Consider the following 12,543-nt stretch of genomic DNA (forward strand, 5'->3'; position numbering starts at 1 on the left):
GCTGACTGCAAGACTGATTTGGGCCAGGTTGGAGGAGGGTTTAACTTGGCTAGGTCAGACAGCAAATTCCAGGAAAGACATTTGGGGGTGAGTAAGACTTTGACTCACTGAAGGCTCCTGATTGGTTCCTTTTGGCAAATAGGCTTACTCTGTATCCACTGCATCTGCCTGGTAACATAACTAAAAGAAAATAACATATTAGTGTTGGGGGGGTACTTACACACACACACACACACACACACTAACAATAACAAAATTCATTTGGAAGAACAAAATGTTGAGAATAGCAAAAGAATTAAGTACAAAGGAAGGTTTATTAATACTAAATCTTAAACCATATTATAAGGCTGCAATTATGAAAAGTATCTGATGCTGGCTAAGAATGAAAAGGTAGTTCAGTGAAATAGAATAACACATCAATAAATGAATATACTAATCTTGATTTGGCAAGTATAAACACTTACATTTTTGGAACAAGAATTCAATATTTGCCAAAAATTCCGAGGAAAACTGCCAAGCAGTCCGGCAGAAATTTGGCTTATATTTCAGATAAATAGTTCATATATCAAATATATAAAGAATTTTGTCAAATTCATAAGAATAGGAGTCATTCCCCAATTGATAAATGGTCAAAGGATGTAAACAGGTGATTTTTAGATGAATAAAATAATTTACAGTCATATAAAAATTTTCTAAATCATTATTAATTAGAGAAATGAAATTAAAACAATCTTGAGATATAATTTTATACCTGTCAGATTGGCTGTGACCTTCCAGGTAATCACAACTACTTGGTGATGTAATTACTCAAGCTGTTCTTTCCCAGGCATTCAGGCCTGCTCAATCTGCACTCAGTTTGCAGTAATTCATGTCATTCTGACCTTGCACAAACCCCCACTTTAGTCTGCTCATTGGCCAGTTGAGGGTAGGAAGCAGAGATGCTAAGCCATGTGGGAATGGATCTTCAGGAGTGATAAGCCACCTGCCCAGATAGGAGGAGAGACAGTTTGTCTGAGAATGTTAAAATTTCTCCTTGAATACAACTTTCTCATAGTCCCTTCATACACAGACTGATTTATGTACTTTTTATTTTTATTTGTGTTTTCATAGCAACATTGTGGTTACAAAGCATTTAAGGATAGAGTTAATAATAATACGGACCCCTTTACTTCTACTTGTCTTCCCTTTGGAAGAACATTGGTATCTTTTTGTTTTTCTTTCTCTTGCTTTTTGTGATCCCTGTGAGAGCAAGAACAGCTGGTCTGATGTCTGCATTTTCACAGACTGTGCATTGGCTAAAATGAGTGAAGGTAAAAAACAAATATTAGAGGGGATATGGAAAAATTGGGACACTAATTAACCACTGGTACAACTATGAACAGATCCAATCATTTGGGAGAGTAATCTGGAATTATGCCCAAAGGTTTATTAAACTATCTATAACTTTTGACCTAGCAATATCACTACTAGGTCTGTTTCCAAAGATAATTAGGAGAAGTTGAAAAGAATCTGCATGTTCTAAACTATTTATAGCTGCTCTCTTTATGGTTGCAAAGAACTGGAAATTGCAGGAATGCCATCAGTTGAGGAATGGCTGAACAAGTTGTGGCTTATGATAGTGATGCAATACTACTGTGCTATAAGAAATAACAAGCTTGACGATTTCAGAATAACACAGACTTGCAAAAAATAATGAAGCATGAAATGAACAGAACCCAGCAAACACTGTATACAGTAACAGTAATTGTAACCTTCCACCCAAGGTGGAACATTCCATACAAGGTTACAAGGTTACTGATTGCCAGTTTACCAAATTCCTGGTCTTGGATGTCTGCGGCCATGCTACCTCTCTGAGCAATGCTTCTTGTTCAACAGAATGCCCAGATACAGCAGCTTGCAAGCACAAGACTTTATTCCATGCAACCACATCCTGCACTCTTACTGACCTCCCACTGACTCCTAATGGACTCCACCCACTTTCTGGTCCCCACTGCTTATAGAGGGTCTATGGGGTCACATGCGCAGCCAATAAGGGAAGGAGACAGCTCCCATTGATGATGCATTCTCAATACGTCAGAGTTCCCCCTGGAGAGACAGTGCCTGCTGGCTGCAGAAATTACATCCAGATGCCTCAGGCTTCAAGGCCTCTGTACTTCCTCTTATGCTATGTGAGGCTCCTCCCCTGACCCTTACAAATAATATTGTTTTAAAAAAACTTCAAGTATCTAAGTCATTTTAACTATTATAAATACCAAATTTACCACAGAGGACCTATGAAGGAAGATGATAGCTGTATCCAGAGAATTAGAAATATATAAAATGATTTTAAATGTATTATTTATCTATCTATCTATCAATCATCTATGTTTAATGTTAGCCATCTCCAGGGAATAGGGGAGGGAAGTAAAAAAAAAGTTTTACATGCTGTTTATTATATATTTAAAAGGAATAGTAAATTGCACATAATAGATTTTGCATTTTCATGTACAATCATCTATTTTGTTGTTTTACTATATTATGGATAAATGCTTGTGTTATTTCATGAATCAAAAATAAAATAAAGTCTCATACACACACAGAGAAATGTTGATATCCTTGGGCTTAGAATTGTCTGTCTGTCCAACTTGAGATACCACACTATACACCTGTCAGAATGGCTAAGATGACAGGAAAAAATAATGATGAATGTTGGAGGGGATGTGGGAAAACTGTGGGAAAAAATTACCCATGCATATGTAATGTCAAACAATTATAATTATAAATTTAATTTAAAAAAAAGAATCATCTGTCTGTCTCTGTCTCTGTCTGTCTCTCTGTCTCTCCATGTGTATGTCTATCTCTCCATCTATCTTTTTCTCTGTCTCTTTCTCTTTGCTTGTTTCTTCTGCTTATATCCTTGAATTGGGTAAAGAATACTACAGCAGAATAATCCAAAAAGCTTGGAATCTCCTGAGAAGATATCATTCCCTTATTATGGGATGAAGATAGTATGATGATATTAACCATATGGAAAACTGTTTTGACATTTAGGGAGAACAATATTCTGGAGAAAATAAGCCTTCAGTAGATATAGATTGTGTTGATATCAGGCTCTTGAATAGTATGAATTTATTTCTTATTTGAAAAGATTAAGTCACATGTATATATAAACATGTTGGTGTCAAGATTAGATAGTAAACATGTCTCCTATTCTCTGAGCCATACAAAGGACATTATGAGTAATAATATCCCCTTGTTAGTAATAATAAACAAATAATAGAGCAATACTTAAAGACAGATCAAAAAGTTCCAGGTCCTCTTGAAAAATGGTATGTGAAACAGTACCCTCATCCAAATTAAAATGAGACACTCTTTTTATTTTTTTATTTTTTGCTTTCAAATATACTAGCTGTGTTAACATACTATTTTTTTTCTTTTTTTTTTATTTAGAATTTTTTCCCACAGTATATATGCATGAGTAATTTTTTAAAATAATATTATCCCTTGTATTCATTTTTCCAAATTATCCCCGCCTCCCTCCACTCCCTCCCCCCGATGACAGGTAATCCCATACATTTTACATGTGTTACAATATAACCTAGATATAATATATGTGTGTAAATACCATTTTCTTGTTGCACATTAAGTATTAGATTCCGAAGGTATAAGTAACCTGGGTAGATAGACAGTAGTGCTAACAGTTTACATTCACTTCCCAGTGTTCCTTCTCTGGGTGTAGTTGTTTCTGTCCATCATTGATCAACTGGAAGTGAGTTGGATCTTCTTTATGTTGAAGATATCCACTTCCATCAGAATACATCTTCATACAGCATTGAAGTGTACAACGATCTTCTGGTTCTATTCATTTCACTCAGCATCAGTTGATGTAAGTCTCTCCAAGCCTCTCTGTATTCCTCCTGCTGGTCATTTCTTACAGAGCAATAATATTCCATAACTTTCATATACCATAATTTACCCAACCATTCTCCATTTGATGGGCATCCATTCAACTTCCAGTTTCTAGCTACAACAAAAAGAGCTGCCACAAACATTTTGGCACATACAGGTCCCTTTCCGCTCTTTAGTATTTCTTTGGGATATAATCCCAATAGCAGCAATGCTGGGTCAAAGGGTATGCACAGTTTGATAACTTTTTGGGCATAGTTCCAAATTGCTCTCTAGAATGGCTGGATTCTTTCACAACTCCACCAGCAATGTATTAGTATCCCAGTTTTCCCACATCCCCTCCAACATTCATCATTATTTGTTCCTGTCATCTTAGCCAATCTGACAGGTGTGTAGTGGTATCTCAGAGTTGTCTTAATTTACATTTCTCTGCTTAGTAGTGAAAATCAGACACTCTTAAAGTAAAAATCAAAAAAGGATTTATTACAATCTTGTGAGACAGGGCAGCTCCCTACAGACAAGGTGTCAGTTGAGGAATCCAAAGTGCAAACTTCAAAACACAAGATTATATAGAACCTAACCAGAAGCCCCCACTCTGCTTCTGACTTTTTCTCCCATTGGCTGGGGAATTCAAAATTTCCAGAGCGTGGAAGCAAAGAATACTAGTCAATAGCACATTCTTTACTATATTAGATACTTAAATGCAAATGAATAGGTTGAGAGGGAGAGAAAGGAGGGGAATGTAAGTTTTTCTAGGATAATCAAACACCAGCAGCTTTTAGCTATAACTCACTTGTTATTGCAAAATCTCAAGTCACAGTTAGTGCATAGTTCAGGGTCACGTTCCCATGAGAGGTCTTCATTCAGTTTATCCCATTCAATCCCTCCTCTTTTTAAACTAACCTTTGAAGATCTCTCACACTATTCTTGTTACATTTCCTCAACCATCTTCTCTCTCAGTCCCTTTGAACCCTGGTTTGTCTTTTTTTTCTCTATTGGGGTCCATCCTTATCCTTTTAATACTCCCACTCTAGGTTGAAGTAGGTTGTTCAACATTTACCAACCTTTAACATCCTGATGTTTGTACTATTCTTGTGATAAGCTCGTATAGGGGAGACAAAACAGGGAATAATATGACTCCACTTACAGCTATCAGCAGGACCTGTTTCCACCAGCTGCCTCCACATCAAAATCACCAAGAGGAATTAAATGGTCAGGACTACGTCTGGCCCATGTCACATGGGCCAATTTTATGATGTCTTTGGCAATTTCTTTTACTCCCTGTCCATTATCACCAATTTTCCCATAGCAATTGGATAGATTTCATTTCCCACAAACTCCACCTTCTTCAGCCAACAAGTAGTCTAATACCAATCCAAGCTGGAGTACTGCTTCTTTAGTTTGAGTGGCCTGTTCTGCTAACAAATCCAGTGACTTTGTCATCTGGTTAGCAATTATTTTGGCCATGGCTTGGAGTCTAGTGAGCATATTCAGCATATAAATTGGGGTTCTTTTCTCCCAGCTTCTATCTGAGGCCATCTATTACCCCAACCATTTGTGTCCCCAGAAATTAGAGTAAGTGACTTCATAAATAAAGATGCCTATCAGCAACAACAGAAATGCTAAAAGAAACAGAAAGACATAAGCATCTAGCAATAGATAGATGACTAGGTCAAATACTCACTTATTTAGGATATAGTGACCATATTTTTTTCAGAAGGAAACTGCAAGATTTTACATGCTTGAATTGTGCTCATAGCTTCTACTGGCCACTTGTCCCAATTATAGAAATTTGCTATAAGGAAAAAGCAGGGATTATAATCAAGAACTTGGTCCTAAAAGCCTCAGCCTGAGCGCACAAACATGACAGAATAAAGAATCCTTAGCTCAGTTTGACTTTAGGTTATTGTATGTAATAACAATTCCACCTTACAACCAGACTCAGAAATAATCAGGGAAATTCTTATTCAAAAGAGCACCACTGGGAAACTGAGTCAGAAGGATCCCACCTTAAGTGGAGGCTAAGATTGTCTTCCCAACTCTTTCCCAAATACTAACCTCCATCTTGTAACAATTCAGGATTACATTCCTCTGATTAGCTTGTGGCATATTCCTTTCAGATGGTGGATTACTAGACTTGATGATGATGAATCATACTTGAATTCAAAACTCAAAATTTCTTGGAATTGTAGCTGATATTATTTGATCTCAAATGACAAGTTTCATTCATCAAAGCTTCAGGTGAATTTAGATCTCAAGAATCATATATCCTAACTAAGTACTGATTACAATCTTACATTGTAACATTAGGAGATTCATCCAGAAAGTTCACAGCTTATCTTCTTATCTAAGTCCTATCAAATGGTCCACTATAATCAGTAAATATCTCAGTTTTCCCATTGATGTCATTTAAATAAAACCTAACTTGAATATTCTGGAGCTAGGCTCCCTTCTTCCAGAAAGATGCTTTCTCAATATCTTGTTTATCTTTAGACATATTATATCCCTTTTAGATGTCATTTATTTTGCAATTATACTTAACCATATACACCAAATTTTCTTGTTTTTACTTCTTTACTAAAGGGAGAAAGCAAGGCAAACCTTAAATTTCAGGATATAGGTAATTTCTAAATAACTTTGGACCAGATTTCACAAAATTTATACCACATATCCAGCAGAGCTAACAAAATGTTAAAGCACAACTCATACAATTTTTACAAATTGTCCTATCTACAATTTAGAAAGCAACATGGTCTAATTAGGAGATACAAACATGTGATTTCTTTAGGTAAGTTACTAGAGAACTTTGTTTTAATACCCAAATTTTTTTTAAACTTACAATCAAATCAAATACAGATTTAAAACTTCTAGTAGCAAGAATTCATTATTAATGCACATGTAGAGGGCTGGAACTTTGGAAAAGTATACTTGAAACAAAGTGTTAATTCAGTGGAATTGATGAGATAATGGTTCTCTAGTTCACATATATCTAGTATGATATAATGCTATAATCACTTTAGCTTGATATAGTGATATAATCACTCTAATTTGAAATAATGATATAATCATTCTAGATTGACTTGTACTCCGTATATTGTAATGATGTAATTGCAATAGGGTATTTAAGGGCTGAGATAACTGGGGACAAAGACTCAGACTGAACATGGTTGAAATTGGCAGACTATCAAACTTCTGGAGGAGACTGGGTCAGATTATGACAGACACAGACTGTGAAGGACACAATAAAGACTTTGGATTCTTTTCTTGTCCATCCTCATGGTGACTATCCTGCTGAGACCAAGGCTCTTCTGGAGGACCTCCAGAAATGTAGCCCAGACATTACATTTTTGGTACCCAAATGTGGATGTAAGGGCAGCTCAACTGAGATCGTAAGTTCAGTGGAGAAATCCCTGTGACCTGGAAATATGGTGAGTAAAATAGTCACTTTTGTTTTTCAACTAAAATGGGGCAAATACTAAGAAAAGAGCCTTCCCCACCCTAAGGGAAGTGTGTAGCAAGTATAGTTAGGTTAATAAAGGAGTAAGTTTTGTTGGTAACTTGGGAGCAGATCATTGGATTCTTAGATACATTGGAATACACATCTCTTTGGTTCTCTAAGGAAGAAAAATTAGAGCCAGATGTCCAACCTCATGGGGACTATCCTGTTGAGACCAAGGCCCTTCCAGAAGACCTCCAGAAAGCTAGCCTGGACATTACATGCACACATATTTCTAAAACCTTATACCAGAATAAACAAATTAACAATTTTAACATGCAGTAGTTAATAATAATTACATCATATAATTTCAGAATCAGAATTTCACATTTAAATACACACAGCCCCAATATTTAAGGTAGCAGAAAACTCCCTTTCAAGTCTGTCTACAGGGCTTTAAGAAATTGGCAGACTTTAGGACCCTGGAGGAGAAGGTTGGAGAAATTTGGACCCAGGTGTCCGGCTGCACTGGCACAGTGATTATCCTACTCTTTATGCCAGAAATGCCAGGGAGTGGGCCATGTCAAAGACATTGGGTCATCAGTGTAGAAGAATCTAGGTCAACAAGGGATGTCAGCCTATCCAGGACAGATTCCATAAGCCTCTCCAAGAGAGAGAAGCATAGAAAATCCCAGAGAAAGTGTTTTTCTTTTCTTTTGCATGTAAATTAGACCTACTTAAAAATATAATAGACTAATTCAAGTTGGCTGATAGAGAGACTATACCAAGCAACTTAATGATTAGTCTCAAAATATTTTTAGCAGTTCTATAACACCCAAAATGACAGTTCTAGGGCCACAGAAATGTCAGTTTTGTTTTTTTTTTCTTGGTGTGTCAGTTAAAAATTTCTGTCTCAGAATTATCTTTTCCTCTCTCTAGTTTTTTGCTTTTAATCCAATTATGTACAAAACAAACACTTTTAAATCCTAAATAGCCAGATCTTTTCCTTTGTAATTCAGCTGACTGAAACATAGAAGTCAAAAACACAGGTTTTCTCTCTTTCCCTCTCTACTTTTTTTCCTCCCTCCCTGCCTTCCTCTCTCCTTCCTTCCTTCTCTCCCTCTCTTTCTCCTTCTTTCCCTTTCTTTCTTCCTCCTTCTGTCTCTCCCTCCTTCCTCTTCCCTTTCTCTCTTTCTTCTTGCCCCTCCCTCTCACACACAGACACACCCACACAAACTGCTTTTTTAAATCAAGCTCCCATTCTTGGTCCTCCTTGGGGGTGGAGACAAGGAGGGAGTTCTGGAGCCAAAGCCTTAGGATCTGGCTGGCTGAGCATTGAGGCTCCTTTAAATTTACAGGCATCTGCCTGAACAAAACAACAGCATTTAATCCCTATACATTTTGGTAGTTCATGCCAATTCTTCCTAATTTACTCAGAGCCCAGAAACAAAGAATATTAGTTAATAACACTTTTTTTTTTTTTAAAACTTTATTAGGTACTTAAATGCTAATGAAAAAGTGGGGAGGAGAGATGTAATGAGCCAGAACTCTGGAGAAGCATACTTGAAACAAGATGTTAAGTCAGTGGAATTGATAAGACAATGCTTATCTAGTTTAGCATGGTGATTAATAGTTCTCTAGTTCAGTACATATATTTAGTACTTAATATAGTTCCACAAGACTCACATCTACAATGATGTAATTTTATAATAGAGTATATAAGAACCAACAAGGACTGGGCGAGAGACATTCACTCCATTTCCCAAAACCAGGGTGTCTGTCCTGTCCTCCTTCATTTCTCCATTGAAACCAGGTTCCATCTGAAGGCCCTCCAGAAAGCTAGCTGAGCCCCAAGCAAGGAGACAGACTGTGAAGGAGACAATAAAGAATTTGGACTTAATCTCTGGTTATTCTCATAGTGAATACTCAGCTGAAACAAAGGCTGATCCAGAGACATCCAGAAAGCTAACCTAGAACATTAGAGAGAAATGTTTATCTAAGATAATCACAAGATTAGCTTTCTGCTATACCTCTCAACTTGTTATTACAAAATCTCAAGTCACAATGAGGGTATAGATTGAAGCCACATTCTTATGAGAGGCCTTCATTCAGTTTATATCCTATTCAGTGGGGATGACATGATGTCTTAATGTGCCTAGACAGCAAGTTACCTGCTCTCAAGTTGTTGACTTCTCCTACATGTTCCCAGATAGGAAAAAAACAAACAATTTCCCTAGTGGCACTGGCTGGAGACCAGGCTTCCTTGTCTTTCTTAAAGCACACCCTGGCTATTGTTCAAAGTAAAAATTTTCAGTTGGGTTTTCACCCTGATTAATGATTAACTTAGGACAAAGAGAACTAAAAGGACTTTATTATAATTACTTCAAAGTAGCAACATGCTGACTGACTGATCACTGAAAATTAGTGATGACTTTAGGGTGGGGTCAGCTTTGTTTGTTTATTTTGGCAATTGGACTTTCCCAGAGTCACACAGCTAGTAAGTATTAATTGTCTAAGGTCACATTTGAACTAGGGTCCTCCTGACTTCATGGCTGGTGCTCTATCCACTGTGCATCCAACTATTCCATGGGCTTAGCATTTATTGGGAACTTTTAGAGTTTTCCTAAAGAAGAATAATTTGAAATACCACTGGAAAGGCAAAAGCCAGGTTGTAAAGGACTTTAAATGCTTAGCATTTTGAATTATCCTGGAAAGAAGTGAGAATCATCAAAATTTTTAAAGAGAAATGACCTCTTGGACATGGTCAGTCTCTGTAACAGTGATATGTATTGAAAGCTGTGGGCAAAATGGATTGAAGGGGGAAGAAAACAAAAGCAACATGATTAAGGGTTTTTTGGAAGAATTCAGGAGAAAGATGTCTACTCTGGTACATTGGATAGATACCTGTAGCTGGGGTTAGGAAAACTTGTATTCAAATTTGACCTTAGAGATGTATTAGCTGTGTTAACCTGAATAAGTCACTTAACCTTTCTGCCTCAGTTTCCAGTTTCTTTTTTTTTTTAGTTTATTTTTAATGCACATTGTTTTATGAATTATATTGAGAGAGAAAAATCAGAGCCAACAGGAAAACCATAGGAGAGATAAAAAAAAACAAAAACAAAAACAAAAAAATAAGAAGTGAACATAGCATGTATTGATTTACATTCTGTCTTCTTTCTCTGGTTGCAGATGACATTTTCTATCCAAACTTTACTGGGATTGCTTTGGATCACTAAATTACTGAGAAGAACTAAGCATTAATAATTGATCATTACACAATCTAGTAATTTTGGTGTACAATGTATTCCTGATTCTACTTGTTTTCCTCAGCATCAGTTCATTAGTTCCAAGCCTTTCTATAATCAGCTTGTTCATATTTTTAATAGAACAGCAATATTCCATTATTTTCATGTACCAAAACTTGTTCAGCCATTCCCCCATTGATGGTGTCTGCCTCAGTTTCCTCACCTGTAAATGGGAAAAAGTATACCTACCTTCCAGGGACGTTTTGGGGATTAGATGAAAAAAATATTTATAAAGTGTAATGCAAACCTTACTATTCTATATAAATGCTTTTTTTTTTTATTATTATTGAGGAGATGAGGGTTTGAATTAGGGTGTTGGATGTCAGTGAGAGGAGAAAGTCAACCTCAATAAACTTAGAAACTTAACAGATATTTAAGAAGTTATTTTTATTATATATTACATTTATTATATTATATTATATGATATGATATTTAAGAAGTGTCCTCACAGTGACTGTAAGGATTATGGTGGCCTCAAATGAAATAGGAAAATTTAGAGTAGGAAAAGGTGAAGAGCCAGCTGATGAATCCTATTCATTTTCCATGTATTTGTATTCCTAAAGTGCAGGCTTGACCTTGTCACCATCCTGATCAACAAACTCTAGGAGCTCTCTATTGCTTATAGTTTCAAACACAAACTCTCAGTCAGTCAATCAAAGCTCTTCACACTCTTGTTCCAGTCTACCTTTCCAGAGTTACATATTTATTACCTTCATGCACTCTCCTATCCAGCCAAACAGCCTAATAAGTTTCCCCAAGCCAAGATATCCCATTTTTCATTGCAGCCTCTGCATAGACTGTCCCTCATGTCTGCTATGCTTTCCTTCTCCACCTTTACTGCTTAGAATCTCTAAACCTTTTCAGTATTTAGTTCAAGAAACATGTCTAACATAATGCTTTTCCTGATCCCTTTAACTGCAAGAGTATTCCCCCTCAAATGAGCTTGTACATTTATACTTTGTAAAATTATATGTACCTGTTTTAGAATGTTAATTTCTTGAGATGAAGGATTATTCCATTCTTGTCTTTGTATCTCTGGCATCTAGGGCAATGTACAGCATATAACAGGACCTTAAAGATCACTGAGTATAGAATCAGAGGCTTTGGCTTCAAGTTTTAACTTTTATGCTTGTTACCATCATGACCTTGAAAAAAGTAAAATAACTTCCTCAGCCATAGGTTTTCCATAAGGAAATTTGACTCAATGGCATTGAATGTCTCTTTCATCTTTAGATCCATGATTCTATTATCTTACAACCCTATGATTGATGGATAAAAGTAAAATTGAAGATATATTGATTGCTTTCACTGAGGTTAAGATGTCAACAGGATATCCAAATAAATTTGATGGTAACATACAATTTTACCTCAGGAGATACATTAGGGATGAATATATATGTTCAAATATACTATATTTATGTATCTATGTATATATAGTATCTTAGTATAGTTGTGTGTGTGTGTGTGTGTGTGTGTGTGTGTGTGTATCTGGGAGGAGTCAACTGAACAGAAATGTTAATTAGAAATATGGGATTTGAAGAAGTCACCAAAGGAAAGAGTATAAGAAAAAGACAAAAGCCCAAACTTGGGCATCAGGGGACACTCACAAAAGTGGCTTAGAGAAAGATGAATCATACTTATTCATCAGATTTTAGATTTATTATCATTTTATAGTTGATTTATCTACAGTTGGGATAGAAAGATCTTTTTCAAGCTTATCATGTCAAGGCATACTAAAATTTAGTCAATAGACTTATCATTTTGGAGATGAAGTGTACCTGAAAATTTTACAGGGTTTACAGATTGTTTTATGGATGTTAAAACAAAAGGTTTCATATATGCTGATGCTGGATACAATCGGTAAATGTCCTGAAACTTCTTCCTACATCTATGGTTGAAAAGTTGGTAGGACTGAAT

The sequence above is a fragment of the Sminthopsis crassicaudata genome, chromosome 1 (genome assembly GCF_048593235.1).
Source record: "Sminthopsis crassicaudata isolate SCR6 chromosome 1, ASM4859323v1, whole genome shotgun sequence".
NCBI lineage: Eukaryota > Metazoa > Chordata > Mammalia > Dasyuromorphia > Dasyuridae > Sminthopsis > Sminthopsis crassicaudata.